Genomic DNA, 21,611 nt, shown 5'->3' with positions numbered 1-21,611 from the left:
TGGCAGTTGATGGATTGGAACCCCTTGCGGTTTAGGTAGACCCTACCCTGGTCATTGGGTGATGCTTTGATGTGGATGTGCATGCAGTCTATGGCACCCAGTACCTCCAGGTATTCTGCTACACGGTGGAAGAGATGCATATTGCTGGTTCTCTCCTCACGGGTGCTGGGGAAGTAAATGTGCTCAGTAGCATATGGTCGCATGGCATCCAGGAACTGGTGGAGTATCCTGAAAGCAGATGCTTGTCAGACCCCCATGATATCCCCAGCTGGTCTTTGAAAAGTACCTGTAGCTAGTATTCTTAAGGCTACACATACCTTGTTATCCACTGGGATGGGTTCCCCTCTTTTGGTTCTGGGTCTGAGAAGAGGCCTGCACAGCTCAACAAGTTGCTGAAGTATGTCCCTGTCCACCCTGTAGTGCTCTACTATCTCCAGATCATGTAGCCCCTGGTAGGTTACCCTGGGTCTGAACACTCATCTCCTCCTCCTCCTCGGTCTGAGTTGGTTGTCAGCATTATCCTCCTCACCACCCTAAATCTCTAGCACATACTGATAGATCAGAGCAACAGCAGCCCCTAACATGTTTTGACAGTTTTGTCAGTTTAAAATTCCCCCGAATGTGTACACCAATGGTGTAGAGTTTGTGGGAAAAACCAGACTGAAAGGTGATAACATAGTTTATAATAGTGTGTTGGGCTGCTGACTGTGTAATTGGCTGATTCTGATACAGTCCACCTGCCAGCTATGGTAGTTCTCCTTGATTGCTTTCCTTCTGCTATCTCCCTTTCCCATTTCCTCCCCGTTTAAGCCCCAATGCGCACCGCACATACCTGGTGCTCAATTGTAAACAGTTCTGCTATTTCTGTTGTTTGTTTTTTTTTAGGCCCAGTGCATGCTGCACACATCCGTTTAGCTAAAGTAAACAGGTTTAAGCAGAACTGGCCCTCTCTGGACGCAAATATGCTCTGCATTTCATGGAATAAGACAAGAGTCTATATTAGAACATCGAAATTTCAAAACTTCGAATGTTCTAATATCGACCCCTATTCAGCGAAAGCTGAAAATATCGAAGCAACAAAAAACAAATTTTTTCCTAGGGAAAGAATTTGGTTGTCTGTTTCTGTTGCGTCTGTATTTTCAGCGCTGTGGTGGAAAGTTACAGGTCAGGTTCAGGTAAGTGTGCGATTGAGTGTGGGTTAGGTTAGTTAGGGTTAGGGTGCAGGTTAGATATTTGTGCAATTGTGTGGACGTGAGGGTTAGGTGAGTTAGGGTTGGGGCGCGGGTTAGGTATGTGTGCGATTGCGTGGATGTGAGGGTTAGGGCGGGTTAGGTGAGTTAGGGTTAGGGCGCGGGTCAGGTAAGTGTGCGATTGTGAGGACATCAGGGTTAGGGTGGGGTAGGTGAGTTAGGGTTAAGGTGCGGGTGAGGTGAGTGTGTGATAGTGATGGACTTTAGGGTTAGGGTTTGGGTTAAGGTAAGTGGATAGTTAGTGGTGTGTGTGTATAGTTTAGTGTAGGGTTAGGTGTAAGATTTTAGGTGTATGTGTGTGGATTGCTGTTTGCTTGGTGTGATTGTGTTGTGTGTATGTGTTTTGGAACAGAAATTTTTTTCCCTAGGAAAAAATTTGCTGTTCTGTATGTTCGATGTTTTCAGCTTTCACTGAATAGGGTCGATATTAGAACAGTCGAAGTTTTGAAACTTCGATGTTCAAATATAGACCCTAAGACAATACAGCCTCAGACACACACCCTTCCTTAGCTGTACTTAGCTAAGGGCAAACACGGGCCACTGAGCTCCAATGTGCTTACAGCAAGCAGGACGCACCCCCTTTTCATGTTAGCTGCTCCTCCTGTCTACACTGTGGTGTTAGAACACCTACACGGTTAGGTGCAGTCTGACACTTAGAAAAATATTGTGATTTAGTATAAATCCCCTCATTTGCATACAACACTGCCTTACTCCATAGTTACCACACACAGACTGGGCTTTTCCCCTTAGCAACCACCATTCCCTGGTATTGTTTTCATTCTGCGTGCCACTGATTATAATGGCAAAATGCAGATTTCTATAAAAATTGCCCCCCCTTTTCTTTTTTTCTTTCTTTTTGGCACAATCCCGTTTGCGCACCACTGCCCTATGCTTAAACGGCCAAGATTGGCCAAAAAAATGTTTGATTTTAAAAAAATGTAAACTATCATGCCAATGGCCATATATTTGGCCATTGGCATGCCTAATAGATATAAAACATGCTTTATTTTGAGCTGTCATGCCTCCTTTTTCTAATTTGCAGAAATGTGTTCAGCTAGTAACTGAACACATTTCTGCTTCTTACACTATTCCTGCAGACATCTGCCTGCTTACTGAATTGCTAATTCACCTCATTTGAATGTTTTTTGCCAATTAAATCAGCACCAACCACACCCGGGCAAATTACAACTGTGTGCTAATGTAAACAATTGTCAAATTTCATTTCCATGCATATGATTCTTGTTTATGCCATCACAGGATCAAAAGGTTGGGAAAAAAAAGCTCTAAAATGCATTTTTTTAATACAAGGTAACCTTGGCCAGTTAGGGTGCATTGAAAAGATGCAGGAAAAAGCAAAGTTGAAGAAGACTGAATTTCTTTCCTTAATCATGTTTTTTTTTATTTGGGCCATCATGAAAATGTTGCTTAAAAAAACTGTAAAATCCATCTCCGAGCATCTAGAAACCTCATGGCTCCTGGGGAGTGAGTAGCCCCCAGACTTCCAGCCTTATACAGTTATTTCCACTGCAGTTATTACAGTATAGTCATGGTCAGTTAGGGTGTCCTGAAAGGAAGCAGGAAAAAGCACAGTAGAAGAGCATGACTAAATTTCTTTCTTAGATCGTATTTTTTGTTCAATCATTGAACAAAGGTTGTTTAAAAAAACTCTAAAATGCATCACAGAACATCTAGGAATCTTGTGGCTTCTGGGAGCTACTGCTATTTTAGTTATTACAGTATATTCTTAGTCTGGCTATGTTGAAAGGCTGCAGGAATTAAAAAAAAGTTATGTACTCAAATAGCATTCCATCTGTGTTGTCCATTTAAATTTTTTGTCAACTGATAGGTTTCGATCAGGGACTCAGATTTGACTTGGATGCTTCTACCAAATCATCAGATCCATGAGTTCTCAAGCTCCTCCCTTTACCCGTAATGCCCCCACCAACTTAACATACCTCAGATCGAGTTTGCTTCCCCTAGATATAAAGGGACAACCTGTAAAGAAATTAACAAAGGCAGAAAGGAAATGGAAGCTGAAGCTCAAACAAGGAACATAGATTCCTGTAAAACTCTTAGATCTTTCCAGAAGCAAAGGAAGGGTGTAGGTGGGCAGGAAGTCGAGGAAGAATGAAAATGGACAACACAGAAGGAATGTTATGGTGAGTACATAACTTTTTTATCTGATGTTGTCTTTTTCATTCATTCCTCAACTGATGTGACAGAGTTCCCAGCTATACTGAAACCTTGGGTGGCCCCTTGTGGAAGGATATTTTGGAGTACTGCAGAGCCAAAAGCTGCGCTGTACCTGAAAACCAAGTCTAATTTGTAATGAGCAATAAAGGTGCGAGAATTAGTCCAAGGTGCAGCTGCACAAATGTCATCTAAGGAGGCCCTTAACAAAAAGGCTGAAGAGACTGCCGTAGACCTTGTGGAGTGAGCTGTAGGAGGTTTAGGCAAGGATAAACCTTTTTTTACCATAGACAAATGAGACACATTCAGTTAACCATTTGGCCAGTGTAACTGTGGAAAATGGCTTGCCCAGTCTGTCAGGAGAGAAGGAAATAAACAACTGGTTGGATTTCCTGAAGTCTTTGGTTCTATGGAGATAAAAAGGAAGTTGCATATACACATCCAGAAGATGGAGCATATACTCTCCCTTGTTTGAAAAGTTTGAAAAAATAAACTGGTAGATTAATGACCTGGTTTATGTTGGACTCAGAAGCTACCTTAGGCAAAAAAAGATGGGTTGGTCTGCAAAGACACCCTGTCTTTGTGAAAAGACAGGTAAGGAGGTTTAGAAGATGGAGCCTGGAGCTCAGATACTCGTCTAGCTGATGTGATACCAGCCACAAAAATTGTTTTCCAAGAAAAATATTTTAGATCGGCCTTGGCTGATGGTTCAAAGGGAATCTGGGTTAAGGCCTGAAGCATAACAGTTAAATTCCAAGGAGGAGTAGGATCCTTTAATGGAGATCTTAGTAAAAAGGACCCTTTGAGAAAGACTTTACATAGTTTAGAAGAAGCTAAAGTGGTGTTATTTTCACCCAGGTGGAAACTAGAAATGGCATCCAAATGAATTTAGTAGTGGAAAAAATTGCCCCTTCATTGAAAACAACCTAAAAATTCAAGGACAGAAGGCGGAGGTGCTGAAAAGGGATCTAGGTCCTTGCTGAGGGCCCAGAAGACAAATATCTTCCATTAACTTTTGTAAATCTTTCTAGTAGAAGCTTTTTGAGAAGATACCAATATGGGTAGGAGAACCTGGGCTCTCTAGCAATCAATGGAATTGGAGAAATCATGCAGTCAGTATGAATCCTGTTAAGTCCAGATGAGTCATTCCTGCTGGATGAGACAGAAGGTCTGAAATGGAATCCTGTTTCCGGGACAGATAAATAAGGTGAGATCAGAGGAAGGGGAACCAAATCTGCCAAGACCAAAAGGGTGCAATGAGGACAAATGTGCTCTTTAATTAGAATGCTTTCTGTAGAAATTTGGGAATAAGAGGTAACAGTGGGTAAGTGTAAAGAAGACTGGAGGGTCAGTTGTGGACTAGAGCATCTCTCTGTGACTCCCCTGTTGGAGGGATCATGGAAAAGAATGTGCTGCACTTGTAGTTGAGGGGAGAATGAATAGGTTGCAGCATGGTTGGCCCCATTGATGGAAAATTCTCTCTGCCACTTTGAAATTGAAAGACTACTTGTGAGGCATCAGAATGGACCTGCTTATTTTGTCCGCAATCACACTGGATTTCTCCAGAATGTGTGTTGCTATTAGAAAGTGACTGGAAGAGATTTCCCACTGCCACACTCTCATTGCTTCTCGAGAAAGTGAATAACACTTTGTTCCTGCCTGTTTGTTGATGTACCAGACCACTGACACATTGTCTGTCTGAATAGCGATTGTCCTGGATGGGAGAGCATCTTGAAAGGCCTGCAATGCTAGAACATTTCCAGAACACTGATATATACCTTGGCCTCTGCTGGGGACCATGTACCTTGGACTGTCATTCCCAAGTAATAACACCCACTCCTCACCCTATCTGGAAGGCATTCATGGTTGGTCATCATGGTCATAGGCAGAGGGACAATAAATGGGCAACCTTCCGATAGTTTATTCAAATTAATCTGGGAAGGAAGATAGCTTTTGCATGCTTGTGTGATGTTTACTAGAACAGTTAAAATATGTCGTAGAATGGACCACTGAGTCAACAGAGTCCATTGAAGTATTCACACGTGGAACTTAGTCCATTGGAGTATTCACATGTGGAAATTGGCCATAGGAACAAGGGTGATAGCAGTTGCCATGGATCCCAAGGCTTTTAAAATTAGTCATGTTGGAAGAGACATATTTTATATTACCTTTCTGACGTGGGATCTCCGTGTCTGAATTCTAATTGAAGGAAGAGAAGCTATCTGATTGACTGTGTCCAGATGAGCAGCTATGAACTCCAGACTCTGTGTAGGAGTAAGCTGTGATTTGTTGTAATTGACTGTGATGCCTAGATACATTCACAACTGCAGCAAGTAGTCTCTTGCCTGTAGAAGTCATTGCCTGGTTGGGGCAGATAGGAGTCAGTCATCTAGGTATGGAAACACTCAGAATCCCAGCAGTCTCAAATGAGCCTCTACCACTGCCATGCATTTGATAAACACTCTGAGGGCTGTGGTGAGACCAAAGGGTAGTACTCTGAACTGATAATGACTAGCTTCTAGACAGAAGTGGCAATATCTTCTAGAGTGCTTGTTCATTTTGATGTAATAGTATGTATCCTGAATATCTTTTGAGAACATCCAATCATTTTTCAGCAGTAGCAAAATGGACTGAACCATGACCATCTGAAACCTTGAATATTGCACTAACTGGTTTAGTTTGCTGAGCTCCAGTATTGGTCTCAAGTCCCCTGTCTTTTTTGCACCAAGAAGAATTTTGAATAGGCCCAGGATCCTCTCTGGTCTGGGAGGACCTCTTGGATGACTTTTTTTTTCTAGCAGCTTTTTTTATTTCTAATGCCACTGCTTCCCTCTGACTGGGTGGAACATCAAGGATTCTTTTCATTTTGGTTGGTGGAATTTGGGAACTGGTACTATATAACCTCTGGATATGATTCTTTGAACCCAGAAATCTTTTGTTATAGATAGCCAGGCTGTTTGAGAAAAGGACCTGCACCGATTGGCTAGACAGAGGGACTGAGCTAGTAAAGATGTGCAGCAGGTAAGGGTGATAAAGGATAATGAGGGAAATATACTCACAAGCGAGGAGAGTGTGTTGAGCAGATGCAAAGAGTACTTTGAGGGGCTGATGAATGAAGAGAATGAGAGGGAGAGAAGGTTGGATGATGTGCGGATAGTGAATCATGAAGTGCAGTGGATTAGCAAGGAGGAAGTAAGGATAGCTATGAAGAGGATGAAGAACGGAAAGGCTGTTGGTCCAGATGACACACCTGTGGAAGCATGGAGGTGTTTAGGTGAAATGGCAGTGGAGTTTTTAACTAGATTGTTTAATGAAATCTTGGAAAGTGAGAGGATGCCTGAGGAATGGGAGAAAAAGTGTTTTGGTGCCGATTTTTAAGAATAAGGGTGATGTGCAGAGCTGTAGTAACTACAGAGGGATTAAACTGATCAGTCACAGCAAGAAGTTATGGGAAAGAGTAGTGGAAGCTAGGTTAAGAAGGGAGGTGATGATTAGTGATCAGCAGTATGGTTTCATGCCAGGAAAGAGCACTATAGATGTGATGTTTGCTCTGAGAGTGTTGATGGACAAGTACAGAGAAGGTCAGAAGGAATTGCATTGTGTCTTTGTGGATTTAGAGAAAACATATGACAGGGTGCCTAGAGAGGAGTTGTGGTATTGTATGAGGAAGTTGGGAGTGTCAGAGAAGTATGTAAAAGTGGTACAGGATATGTATGAGGGTAGTGTGACAGTGGTGAGGTCTGTGGTGGGGGTGACAGATGTGTTTAAGGTGGAGGTGAGATTACATCAAGGATCAGCTCTGAGCCCTTTCTTATTTGCAATGATGATGGACAGGTTGACAGACGAGATCAGACAGGAGTCCCCGTGGACTATGATGTTTGCAGATGACATTGTGATCTGCAGTGAGAGTAGGGAACAGGTGGAGGAGACCCTGGAGAGGTGGAGATATGCTCTAGAAAGAAGAGGAATGAAGGTCAGCAGGACTAAGACATAATATATGTGTGTGAATGAGAGGGAAGATAGAGGAATGATGAGGATGCAGGGAGTAGAGGTGGTGAAGGTGGATGAGTTTAAGTACTTGGGATCAACAGTTCAGAGTAATGGTGAGTGTGGAAAAGAGGTGAAGAAGAGAGTACAGGCAGGATGAAGTGGGTGGAGAAGAGTGTCAGGAGTGATTTGTGACAGATGAGTACCAGTAAGAGTGAAATGGAAGGTCTACAAGAGGGTAGTGAGACCAGCTATGTTATATGGGTTGGAGACAGTGGCATTGACAAAAAGGCAGGAGTCAGAGCTTGATGTGGCAGAGTTGAAGATGTTAAGATTTGAACTGGGTGTGACAAGGATGGACAGGATTAGGAATAAGTATATTAGAGGGTCTGTCCAGGTTGGAAGGTTTAGAGACAAAGCCAGAGAGGCAAGATTACGTTGGTTTGGACATGTGCTGAGGAGGGATGCAGAGTATATTGGGAAAAAGATGCTAAGGATGAAGCTGCCAGGTAACAGGAAAAGAGGAAGGCCTAAGATAAGGTTCATGGATGTGGTGAGAGATGATATGCAGGTGGTTGGTGTGACAGAGCAAGATGCAGAGGACAGGAAGAAATGGAAACAGTTGATCTTTTGTGGTGACCCCTAATGGGAGCAGCCGAAAGAAGAAGAAGAAGCCAGGCTGTTTGATGCACAGACAGGTGACCCACAACTGCCTCCAGAGGGCAATAGTTGGGCCTCCCTTTAGGAGTGCTGGTAGGGCCCATCTGAAAAGGAATCCTGAAAGCCATGGTTCTGTGGGCCACCTCTGCCACGAGAGTGGTGTCTTCCATTTGAGTTCCCTCCTCTGCCTCTGGGAGATCTATCTCCACATAAGCCTTAAAAAGGACCCTGGGATTTGTGAAACCACATTTTTCTACCTCCTCATTGATTCCTTTAGAAAGGTCTTTGAGGGCTTGAAAAACATACAACCATGACAGACAGGGTCTTTCTGTCTTGCTCACATATGAAGAGTGTGTCCTTTACCCTGGGGCTGAACAAGGAAGATCCATCAAAGGATGTATTAATGAATGAAGACTTAAAGGGCTTTGCAAAATCTCACAGTCACATCCAGGCATGTCTCCTAATGGCTATACCTGAACCCGCTGCCTGTGAGGTACTTTCTGCTGCATGGGAGATCAGCTTCATGGACACATTAGAAATAGACTGGAAGGTGGCCAGTTGAGAGGAGATTTTATTTTGGTCCTCAGCAGACATGGACCCAGAAAAGATTTTGAAAGCTCTTTGATCAAATCTCTGTGTAATCTTGTAAAATGTGCCAGATAATTCAGCAACCAGAGTGCAAAGGTCACAGAAGCATACATGCGCTTACAAAAATCTGTCCAAGGCCGTGGACTCCCTGGTAGTAAGGGTGGACAGAAGAACTCTGTTCTGCAAGCTCTTTCTTCGTGGCTGCTGCCACAACCATAGCATCAACCGGGACTCTATTGCTGCAGTGCACCCTGTCTTTATGGGAAATAGAATTTTGTCAAAAGTCTTTTAGGGAACGGCTCTATAGTATCCAGCTCCTTCCATGCCCGGCAAGTAACAAGATCTATGAGTTCATCAGCCAGGAGAGTCACCCAAAAAGTAGACAGGTCAGACTCCAATCTCTCCTGGGAGGGGATATTGGAGGACCAATCACCTTTTTGTTTCAGAATTTCTAGGATGTCTCCAAGGAGACATCTTCAGGTGGAGATATGAGGGACCCCTCGCCTTCATCAAAATCAGTGTTGTCTGTGAGAGACTCCTGAGGGGAATCTGGGTGTCTCCTTTTACATATTCTCATCCATGGGACTTCCTCAGTGGGGTGGTCTGGAGAAGTATCAGAAGAAATGAAGATGGCCTGAGGGACCAACTGGAGGCTAGACTGGGCTGGCTGTTAAAGTGACATGGATGGATGAGGCTCAGAACAGAGAACTGGAGGAGGTAAAGTTGTCTCATTGTCTAATCCAAGGGGGGCAGTGATGTCCTTTCCTCTAGTTAAATAGAAGGCCCTCTCCACAACCTTATAGGCAGATTGCTTAGGGGGAAACAGAAGTTGATGGCAAAAGAGCTGGTAAATCCTGAACCGTCAGCTCCTGCATTCCCACCAGCACTCCACTCATGGAAGTAGTCATCCCAGACTGTCCAATGCCGAAGCCCCAAGGGAGAGAGATGGCTTCAAAAACTTTGGAGTCTATTCCAACCACCCAGACCAGGCTTCCAACACTTTGGCTCAGAGAGTTCTCCTGCTCTGAAAGGCTCAGGGCCAGGCAACTCTGGAAAGTCACAGTAGTAGAAGAACAGATCTTTGGATCCAATGAGGACACTCAAAGGGGTTTCACATCTGAGGGCTCTGAAACAGCAGGTCAAATTGGAGAAGGTGAGACCAAAAGGGAAAGGGGCAATGGTCAGCTTGAGGATCTGGAGGGAGTCAGAGCTGGGAATACCCCCATATGGATCTGGGCTCTGAGGAATTTCCTCATCATCCTATCCATATCAGCTTTGGATAAGCTTCTGGAAGATCTATGAGATGATGTGGAGATGGAGGTCTGGAATGCCTCTGTGAAGAGAGCCATGAAGTAACCAGATCCAGTAGAATTGGAGGAGTCCAGATCCGAGGAGACCTTTATTTATAACCAGTCAGATCTGAAGAAGTAGGTTCCAACTTTTTTTGCATTTTGAGGCTCCAATGTAGGAGCTAAGAGTGGTCTGGGGATCCCTTGCGTGATTCCTTTTCTTTAGTTGTTGAATCTGGCTTCTACTTATCAGATTTCTTGGCTGGAGTTTGAGCTCCAGCAACAGAATTAGAAGAGGAAGAAGGAAGGTAACAGCTCTGGAGTTGAATCCACAGCATATAGAACAATTCACATCCAAGTGCACGAGACCTAAGCAATAAACAAATTCCCTGTGAGCATCTGAGTTGGGGATTTTATGCCTACAGGTAATGTACTATTTAAAACCAGTAGGCTTGTCGGACATTTCTAATAAAGTAAGAAAAGGAAGAATTTTTTTTTAATAAAGAGGATAGAACGAAATGAAGAACTACCAACAATGGTAGTGAAAGGATAGTCTAAGGAGTAATTTTATGGTAAAAGAAGAAAAGAGCACCAGAAGTACCAACAAAGAGGTAGCTAAAGGAAGACTGGAAACTGTTAAAAGGACAGAAAAGGATTTATGAGGGAGGTAGGACAATTAAGATAGATAGAAAAATACATTTCTTAAATATAACTAACTAAAAAGGTCTAAATACTACTCCAAAGCTCGAGAGTGACAGGATCTGCGTCTGAAGCTGAATGGCGGCAAACGAGATCTGCAGTATGTAAGGTTGACAGGGCATTGTTTGTAAAGGGGGGAACTTGAAAATTTGGATCCAAAGACATGTTAGAAGCAGCTGAGTCAGATCTGAGTCTCAGATTCAAACCCAGTAGTTGAGGAATGAATGAAAAGGACAACATCAGATCAAAAGTTGAAGATAATTCTTTCTTTGATCATGGTTAGTAATCACTGCATGAAAATGGTGTTTAAAAAGCTCTAAAATATACATCAAAACATCTAGAAAAACCCATGGCTTAATGAAGTTATCTACATAACTATGAGTTTAATCATGCTTAGATATAACATGTTATATGAATTAATGAATGAATGAAAGACTGCAGGAAATAAATGAAGGGTAAGACAAACAGATAAAAAACTAATCTGGGTAGTGTTGAGTAGGGCAAATGTGCTGGCAAGTAGTGGTGGTGGAGGTGGGGGTGGTGGGGCACCATGGAACCTTTTCGCCTAGTGCGCCAATTTATCTAAGGATGGCCCTAGCCATAAGCCAGGTGTGGCATATATGAAATGAACAGCACAATGACAAATTTAAGTATGTAAATAATAAGCAACACTGTAAAATACACGGCAAAGCAGTACAGTGTGTAAACAAACTGTAAATTCAAGGTGCAAAGAGAAATGTACAATAAACAAACTCAGTATATCTATTTATTTCTCTGTTTTTTATAGGTTCATAGGTAGGTACTAGCTATCTGCCCGAAGGCATTTATAAGCCTAGCCAGAATGTGTTGGCTTTTGCTGGCCCCTTAGATTAGTTCCCTGTGTCTCTGTCCAGCAGAGCCACTGAAGTGATCCCCGGGGTAAACTTTCTGTTTCCCATCCACTCGTCAAGATTTCTCTTGAAGAGTATTAGTGAGGGGCTCTGCCTAATGTAGATTGCAATCTTATTCCAAAGAATGGGAAGTCTCTGGGACAGGAATCTATCCCTCCAGCATGTCCTATTTATTGTTGTGGTGAGGTTTAGATTCCTAGAGCACGTGGCTTGAGAGGATTTGGTTTTCTTTAGGTGGAGCATGTCCATCAATTCTGGGTTGAACATGGCCTTGTATGTCAGGCAGAGATCACCTCTGAGTAGGTGGTATGCAACCGAATATAGCTGGAGTTTCTATAGTCGAGCTGCATAGGGCATCTGTTTGAGGCCAGTAATCCTCTTGGTGAGGTACTTCTGTGGTCTTTCCAGCTGTTGCAGGTGTCTTGTGAGGTACATCCCAAATGGGGAGTTGTACTCTGTGATGGGTCTGATGAGTGATGAGTAGAGGGGTACAATAACCTCTTTTGTTGTAGATGCGAACCCTTTTGTGATTAGGTGGGCCACATAGAAGGATTTTCTAACCACTTTGGCAATGTGATTATCAAAGCAGAGATTACTATCCACTTGGGTCCACAGATCCCTTATTACATCTTCTGTATTTAGGGGACTCCCACCTATGTGGTAGTTTGTGGGAACTTTGTTTTTTCCAAAGGAGATGACTATGCAATTTTTGGCATTTAGCTTGAGGCCATGATTTTGACACCAGGTATCCATCTCAGTGAGACCCTTTTGGAGGATGTCTGTGTCAGCCGGAGAGTCAATGACAGCCCCTAGTTTGCAGTCGTCTGCGAATTGATCAGCCACAGTCCTGTGCTTGCCTGTACCTCTGAGAAATATATACCGAACAGGAAGGGTCCCAGGATTGAGCCCTGGGGGACACCACTTGTAACCGGTTTAGAGTCGGACCTAGATCCCACAACTTTTACCGTGTGGGTTCTGTCCATGAGCCAGTTGGCAACCCATCTTGTGATGTAGGGGTTTATGTTCAGGCTGGTGAGCTTGTCTATAATACCAGAATGGAGAATGGTGTCGAAGGCCTTTGTGAGGTCAAGGTAGGCTGTGTGGACCACCTTTTCCTAGTCTATAGCCTTGGTAGCTATCTCAAAGAAGTCTACCAGGTTTAGGAGCCATGATCTGCCCTTGACAAAGCCGAACTGAGTAGGGTTCAGTATTTGGAGGTTCCCAATGTCTCTGTTAATGAGTTCCATGACAATGCGCTCCATAGCCTTGCAGATCAGGCTAGTCAGGCTTATAGGGCGATAGGTCCCGGGGTCTGTTGTGGCTCCACCTTTGTGGAGTGGGATAACTGTTGCTGTGCACCACTCTGTGGGTACGTAGCCTGTGGAGAGGCTGAGATTGAACAGTGTGTTTAGGTGAGGGGATAGTTCATTTTGGAGCTTGTGTAAAACACAGCCTGGGACACCGTCTGGTCCCATTGATGCTGTGTTTTTGGCTTTGGAAAGGGCTTTTTTAACCTGTGTGTCTGTGATTTCAGGGGCTCTACATTCTTCTGGTATTTTGTTATGGGCCCTTTTGGGGGTGAGATAGAGGTGAAGTTTGCACTGAACCTGTCTGCCAGGATGCTGGCAATATCAGTCGATTCAGTGTATTTTGTGCCATTCTGCACTAACTCACAGCAGATCTGAGAGTTGCCACTTAGATTCTTGACATAGTTAAAGAATACCTTATGGTTATCTTTGGAGTCCTTGGCAATTTTTCTTTCGAAGCTAGCCTTGGATGATTTAATGAGGGATCATAGTTTCTTGCTGATACTGATCAGGGATGTCATCCCTTCTTGGGATTTTACTCTTTTCTGTACTAGTTTCCTCCTTCTATTGTATAGCTTGTTTATGGCAGGGGTCCACCAGACTGGTTTCCTTTTCATGGAGGAGTGAGTCTTGGGTTTGCTTGGGATAGCACAATCCATGCATTCTTGAAGGTGCTCATAGAGTGCATTAGTAAAGGATTCTGCTGTTGAACAGCATTATCCTTTAGCATGGGGGCTTTGAAACTTTCCATCTCGTTCTTAAGTAAGGTTAAGTTTGCTTTTGAAAAGTTTTTTATGGTATTACAACAAAAGGTGGAAACCCTACTTCTAAAGGCTGAAACAAAAGAAAATATTTTTTTTCCCAATACCAGAAGGCATATTGCTGTATAATACCCTTCCTTTTGGTTTCTCTGGTGCTCTGCAACCTTTCATAGGTTACTGGACAGAGTCCTAATAATCTATGTCAAATATAATACTGCTTATCTGAACAATCCCATAATATACTCAGAGGACTGGGACCTTCAACTAGCTAAGATACAGGCTGTACTAAACTTTCTGAGACAGAATAGGACAACTAATAATGCCTCTAAGGACAACTTAGCCATGACAAAAGTAAAACACTGAGGTTATGCCCAGAGCTGCAAAAAATGTCCTATTCCTTGTACCAAGAAATAAGTGAGGGTATTGGTGTTAGCTGGATACTATCAAAAAGGTCAACAAATATGGCCGTCATATTACCCATGTCTACCACAGTCACAGTCACCATTATCCATTATCATTGGGCACAGACAGGCCCATGACATCAGGCATGCCTATATCCATAGCGGAGGAACAGCAGCTGTGAAAACAGGTAAGCATACCCAAGTATATGAGTCCACCCTTCATTAACAATTGCAGCCAATGTAGATAAACCTTCACAATGAATTGCCATGCAGATCTACAGTTAACATACCTTGAGCAGAATGCTACTATAGCTGCAGGCCTGATGTACCTGTTGTGAAGAAACTGAAAACACTGTCACCTGTGTTAACATGTCTGGCAGGAGATTTGTGCATATTCTCAGATTAGCTTGTATTGTATGCCAGCATGCCTAATTTTGAAAATGTAAATAAGTTTTAAAATGCTGAGTATTTTCCTGTTTAAAAAAATATTTAAAGAATCTGTCACTGCTTTGATACATCTCTAACTGCATGTTTGAGAGGGACATTCTAAAGTACAAACTGTGTAGAATCAGCTGAACAGTGAGTGATGTCAGTGGAAAGTTCTTGGTTACTAAGAGATTATTTAAACAGCTGATCGACAGAAAAATATTTTTTTTACAGCTGACTGTTATATTTTGAAATTAGACAGCTGAGAACAGTTTGTCAAGTATTGGGCAGTTAGTGGACACCAAGAAAAGAGAACTCACCAAGAAAAGTGTAAGTGTGCCTCGGCCTTGCTGTTATATCTTAGAGTAGATCAGGGACAGTATTCTTTAGTTAGATTCAGAAAGCTTAGATCTGATATTGTTAATCCTTGCTCATTCCTTACGTGTGGGTATCAGTTCCGACCTCGGAACCAAGCCGGCCATTTTCTATGCTCGCATCGGCTACAAAAGAAACTCCAGCTCTACTCAGTGGCATACCGCCTGCTCAGAGGCGATCTGTGCCTGACGTATAAAGCCATGTCCAACCCGGAATTAATGGACATGCTGCACCTCAGAAAATCCAAATCCCCAGAGGCTCCCTTCACTCTGGAATAAAATCCCAGTCCAGGTTAGGCAGAGTCCCTCATTGACTCTCTTCAAGAGGAATCTTGATGAGTGGATGGGAGATCGTAGGTTTACCCGGGTATCACTTCTGCGTCACTGTTAGACAGAGGCACAGTATACTAACCTCAAAAAAGGGCATAGCAAAATAAATTTAAAATGGGTGGCGAAAGCCAAACACATTCTGGCTAGGCTTATAAATGCCCTAGGGCAGATAGCCTAGTATGAACCTATGAACCTATGAACCTATGAACAAACTCTCGAGCTAAACTCTTAGCCATAATCCCCCTCTCCCGTTACCTCAGATTTCATTTGCCACGTTGCCATTTGGTCGTGTCAAGCTGCTTCTTTTGAGTTAAGTATAGATATCTGTTGTCAGACTAGTCATATATATAACTTTTTCTGTCAGAAAAGTTTCTATTTTGTTGTCTCTTACCCTATCGCATTTAGCGACCAAATTTTCTTGAGTTTTCTTCTCTTTACTCTACACCTTTTACCGCAAGGTATTTCTTCCTTACCATCGTTGGTAATCTCTCCCTTTCTTCATACCTTTGGGTATTCTTTTGTACCATTGCTGGTACCCTTTCTACCGTCCCCTTTTTCTATCATGGCAGATAAGAAAGGTAGTCCAGGATTTAAAAGGTGTTCTGATTGTGGACACAAATTACCTACATCAGATGCACACTCTGTGCGTTTATTGCTTGGGGGTGTCCCACTTATCTGTTGACCCGCCCTGTGCTATTTGTAAACATTTTTCTAACAGAACCTTGTTGGAAAGGAAAAATAAGTTGTTGCTGAAGGGATTTCTCAAATCTCCCTTTTCAGAGGCTATTTCTGGGTTGGAGGCTTTAACCCCTCCTAGACCCCATAAGAAAATTTTGGATGATCCTACTAAGGCCAAGTCTTTGCCTTCATCCCCGGCTGGGGACTCCTGCCAACCAAGACCTAAAAAGGCTAAAGTTTCTGCCTTGGAGCTCACTCAGTCAGCCCTAGTGCTTTCGGTGCCTAGACCTTCGGCACCATCAGTGATCTCGGCTCCATCTTCTCCTGTAGCCTTTACTTTATCGACACCAAGGGGCTCCTTGGTTCAGACTATTACGACTACTACTGCATCAGCACCGACCGTTCAGTCGGTGCAGACCTTGACCATGTTGGCTCCGACATCTTACTTGGAATTGACACCTCAGTTATTGGCTCCAATTTTGTTGGTTCCAGCTTCAGTACCAGCAACCACTTTGGCACCGATCCTTGTGTCAGTGCAGACCGTGACCTTGGCACCAATGATTACCTCGGTGCAGACACCCGTAGTCCAGTCTCTCTCAGCACCATTGTTCTTGGTGCAGACTGGTGAGGTGGGCACCGAGCTTGTCTCTTCTGTGGGCAGATCTGTTTCTCCCTCAGTCTCCGTGAGGTCCACTAGAAGCCTTTCCGAACACGACATGTTGCGTCTTGTGGATCAAGTGCTTCTGGCCAGAGGTATCCCACCCCCAGGACCTATCCTTCCTTGGGAGGTGATCACCCATCTCCAAAGACCCCTTCTTATTCTCCTCTTTCATTGCCTTTGAAGTCCATTGATATAGCACAATCTTCCCCCTCTGCAGTTCCCTTTATGGATCTCACTAAGGAACTGCATTTGCCTTCGTAGCAGGAGAGTTTTGCTATGATCCAGGATGACAGTTGTGGCACGCGTAATTTGCTGTTCCACAGCCATCCGGGGACTCCGAGTCAGCAGGCTGAGCCACTTAGGGGAGGGGTGACCCCTGTCCTGGACACTCACCCCTCTTCGGGTGGACCAGCCTTTCAACTGATGGAGAAGGCTCTGGCTTCTGTTGGTGATACTGTGCTGTCTATCCCCCCACCCTCCTCTGGTACACTGTTTTCACAAGTCGCACCTAGCTGACACTGGGTGCAAGAGCCTCAGGACATATTCCCACAGGAAACCCCTTTTCCGCTGTCTTCCCCATCTTCTCCATCTGTGGAAGTCCACCAGAAAAGTTTGTGTAAGAGGAAGCACATAGACTCCACAGAGGAGTCCCTCACTGAAATCACAGACTTTGATGAGGGGGATGGATCCCCACTGTCACCCACTGAGGTATCCTTTGGTGATATCCTCAAAATCCTTAAACAGAGAGGTGACTGGCAGCCCTCTAATCTGACCTCTGAGGAGTCTGTGTTCCTGCAGGCCTTTTTCGTCTGGCCCCCTACCTCCTGGGTTACTCCACCTGCCGATGAACTTGTCCGGCTCATCATGCAGTGTGCGTGGAAGGCTCCTGACACCATTGAGGCTATTCCCTGGAGGCCAGATAAGATTTTGTCCCCTCCTGCAATGGATCCCCATTAGACTAAAGGTCTTCCTGTGGATGCTCTGGTGGTGGCAGCCACATCAAAAAAGGATCTGGCAGAAGAAGAAAGCCAGACTGTCCATCCACCTAACAAAGAGTCCCAGGCCCTGGACAGGATAGGGAAGTGCACCTTTGCATCAGCGACCTTTCCTATCAGGTTCCTGAATTATATGGCACACTTTACCGGGCTTCAATGGGATCTGATTTGTGAGCTCTCTGAAACCTTGGCTGGTGCCGTGTCTGATGAGGTCCGTGACAGTACCGTGTCTGATGAGGTCCGTGACAAAGTGGCCTCTCAGCTGGCCACCATTGAGTCTATATCTAACTCCTCTATGCGACTGATATCTCATGCATCAGAAGGAGCAGCTAGAGTGGCGGGTTCAGCTGTGGTCTTGAGACGAGAAGCCTGGATGCGCTTGTGCAATTTCATGGAACCCTTTAAGGCTTCCTTTCTTAACGCTCCCATTGAGGCCTCTTTGTTGTTTGGACCCAAAGTTAAAAGCACACTGGCCAGATGTGAACAGGACGGTAAGACCCTCTCTGTCATAGGTGTCCGTTATTCTTCCCCTCAACGTGCTTTCTCCCGAAACCAAAAGAGTGGGAAGATATGGTTTAAGAAATCTCAGGGTCCTTTCCATGACACACAGGCCATGTTCTCCCCTAGAGGCAGAGGGGGAAACTCACAGGGAAGATGCTCCTTTTGGGGCAGAGAGGGTCCGCATAACCAGGGTTCCAGGAACTCTTTCCCTGGCCAATGTTACCAGCCCTTCTGAAGAGCGGCCCAACTCCTTTCCTCTGGAGGTGGTTGGGGGTCATTCCTCCTTGTACCCTTCTGCTTGGCTAACCATCACCACCGATTCTTGGGTACAAAAGATTATAACCAGAGGTTTTCATGTCCCCTTTGATCTTTGTCCAGTCCATTCAAAAAACCTTCCTGACGTTCCACCCAGTCAAATGGAAGAAGCAGCACTAGAGATAGAAAAGCTGCTAAGAAAGAGAGTCATCCAAATAGTCCCTCCAGACCAGATAGGATCCGGATTCTACTCAAGACTATTTTTGGTGCCAAAGAAAACCGGGGACTGGAGACCAATTTTGGATCTCAGTGTATTGAACAAGTTTGTGAGAGTAGAAAAATTCCAGATGGTCACAATACAGTCTATCCTCCCGCTTTTGGAAAAAGATGATTGGATGTGCTCAATAGATCTTCAAGATGCGTACTACCACATAAAAGTGGACAGGCCATCGTGAAGATTTCTGCACTTCTGTGCGGGAGTCAGTCACTACCAGTTCAGAGTACTGCCCTTCGGACTCTCTACAGCCCCCAGAGTGTTCACAAAGTGCATGGCAGTTGTCACAGCTCACTTGCGACTACAAGGATTCCAAGTGTTTCCATACCTAGACGACTGGCTCATTTCCGCCCCCACCAGACATCTACTAGAAGAAGCCCTGGCATACTCTCTCCTCGCTGCTCAAAGGCTAGGCATAACCATAAACTGGCAAAAATCCAATCTCACCCCATCTCAGTCCACAGAATTCATAGGGGTTATCTTGGATACATAGAACTGCAGAGCTGCCATTCCAGAGCACAGAATTCTAAGGATAAAGCAACAACTGATCCCAACCCTTTCAAGGGAGAAATCCACAGCTCACTCTGTTCTACAGCTGTTGGGTTCCATGGCAGCCTCCATCACCATTGTTACCCTGGCCAGGTTTCATATGAGGCTTCTACAATGGCTACTGCTCACCCAGTGGTATCCTTTTCAGCATCCTCTTTCAGCCAAGATTTGAGTAACCCACAGGTGCAAACAGGATTTAAATTGGTGGATGACACACAATCCATCACAATGGTCTCGCCCCAACTCCTACCAGCAACCCAAGGCCACAGTGACCACGGACGCCTCCCTGATGTAGTGGGGGGGCTATGTCAGGGACAGACAGTCCAAGGCACTTGGTACGAATTGGAGGCCCAACTGCATATAAATGTTCTAGAGCTGAGGGCGGTGCTTCTGGCATTGCAAGCATTCCATCCCCTGCTGCCATCTGGGATGATTGCGATTCAATCAGACAACATGGCGGTGGTCTGGTACATCAACAAACAAGGTGGAACCAAATCTTACCCCTTTCGTCGAGAGGCCATGAGGATATAGCAATGGGCGATAGCTACCAACCGTTTTTTTTCTAGCAACGTACATTCCCGAGAGTTCCAAAGTGATAGCAGACAGACTCAGCAGGTGCATTCTACAACCTCACGAGTGGTCCCTGAATCCCTTGATAGTGGCGGAGATCTTCCACCTCTGGGGCCGTCCTTGCTGTGACCTCTTTGCATCCCCAACCAACTATAAATGCAGCAACTACTTCGCCTTGATTCCCCCTCCGGGACAGTCATCCAGGGACGCTCTAGTCCGATTGGCCCTCAGGTCTTCTTTATGCATTCCCACCTTTTCCCTCATTCCCCAGTTTCTGAAGAAAGCCCATCGGTTGAAGAGCAAGATGATCCTCATAGAACCATATTGGCCTTGTCAGATTTGGTTCCCCTTTCTTTGGCCTCACCTACTAGATCGACCATGGATTCTCCATCCAACCCCAGAGTTAATCTCACATCCACAGAACCTGATTCATCCCAACTTGGACAGCCTGAAGCTCACAGCTTGGCTACTCCAGTTCCCTTGATTGCCAGGCAGAATGATTTTTCTTTACCAGTACATGATATTCTCATTGCATCTCATAAGTCTTCCACTAGAATTACATATCTAAGCAAGTGGAAGAGATTTACCTGTTGGCTGAAAGAAAAACAAGTATTTCCCTTCTCAGCACCAGTGTCAATTATACTAGAGTATCTGGCCGACCTTTTTCAATCAGGTCTATCGGCCTCTACCATTACAGTTCATTTGGCTGCAATATCTAATTTCCATGAGGGTGTCCAAGACTCCTCTCTTATGTCACACAAATTGTGCAAGACCTTCATAAAAGGTGTGAATCATCTGATGCCACCTTTTAGAGAACCTATTCAACCATGGGATCTATCATTAGTTCTTCAAGCTCTGATAATGCCACCCTTCGAACCAGCTTCTTCTTGCGACCTCAAATATTTTGGAAAACCTTGTTTTTGGTCGCCATTACTTCTGCCAGACATATCTCTGAGCTTCAAGCTTTATGCATCAAGAGTCCATACTTGATTTTTCATAGAGAGAGTGTCTTTGAGAACTAATCCTTCATTTCTGCCAAAAGTGATCTCTGAAATGTCCATTAATCAAACAATTGAATTGCCAGTTTTCTTTCCCAATCATTCAAACAGAGGAGAGTATTGCCTACATACCCTTGATATTCACAGGAAAATCCATTTTTACTTAAACAGGACTAGGTCCTCTCATAAATCTGACCAGTTATTTTTGGCCTATTTTGGACCTAGATTAGGATCTGCTGTTGCTAAGGTCACATTAGCTAAATGGTTGAAAGACTGTGTGACCTTCATTTATACACAATGTAATATTCCGTTGCCTACTACCATGAAGGCTCATTCACTTCTGTTGCCTTCCATGCCAGAGCTTCTTTATATGACATCTGTGCAGCTGCAGCTTGGGCTATGCCTCATACCTTCATCAATCATTACAAATTGGATTTGACCTTCAGGGGAAGAGCATCTTTTGGTTCTATGGTGCTCAGGAATGTCCTTCCATGAGAGCCTCCCAGGAATAGAGGTAGCTGGAGACTTTCCCATATGTAAGGAATGAACGAGGATTAACAATATCAGATAGAGAAGTTATGTCTTACCATAATGTTCCATCTGTATTATTGATCCTCATTCAGTCATTATGACCCTTCCTCGTTCCCACTCATATGGCTTCTAGTGGATCTCACCATCCGGTTCTCTTAGGTCATTTGACCAGAGGTAGCCTCTACCTTATTTTGACTTGCAAACTCAATCTGAGGTAACAGGGAGAGGGGGATTGTGAGTAAGAGTTTAGCTCGAGAGTTTGTAGCTGATGCGAGCTTGGAAAAGGGCCGGCTCGGTTTCGAGGTTGGAACCGATACCCATACATAATGACTGAACGAGGATCAACAATACAGATGGAACATTATGGTAAGACATAATTTCTTTTTATTAAGATAGAGTTTTTCTTTAATAATGGACTCCTATCCTGCAGTTTGAATTCACATTTCT

This window comes from Protopterus annectens, chromosome 2.part0 (assembly GCF_019279795.1).
Source record: "Protopterus annectens isolate FY-2018-M chromosome 2.part0, PAN1.0, whole genome shotgun sequence".
In the NCBI taxonomy this organism is placed as follows: Eukaryota; Metazoa; Chordata; order Ceratodontiformes; family Protopteridae; genus Protopterus; species Protopterus annectens.
This window is presented reverse-complemented; position numbering follows the sequence as displayed.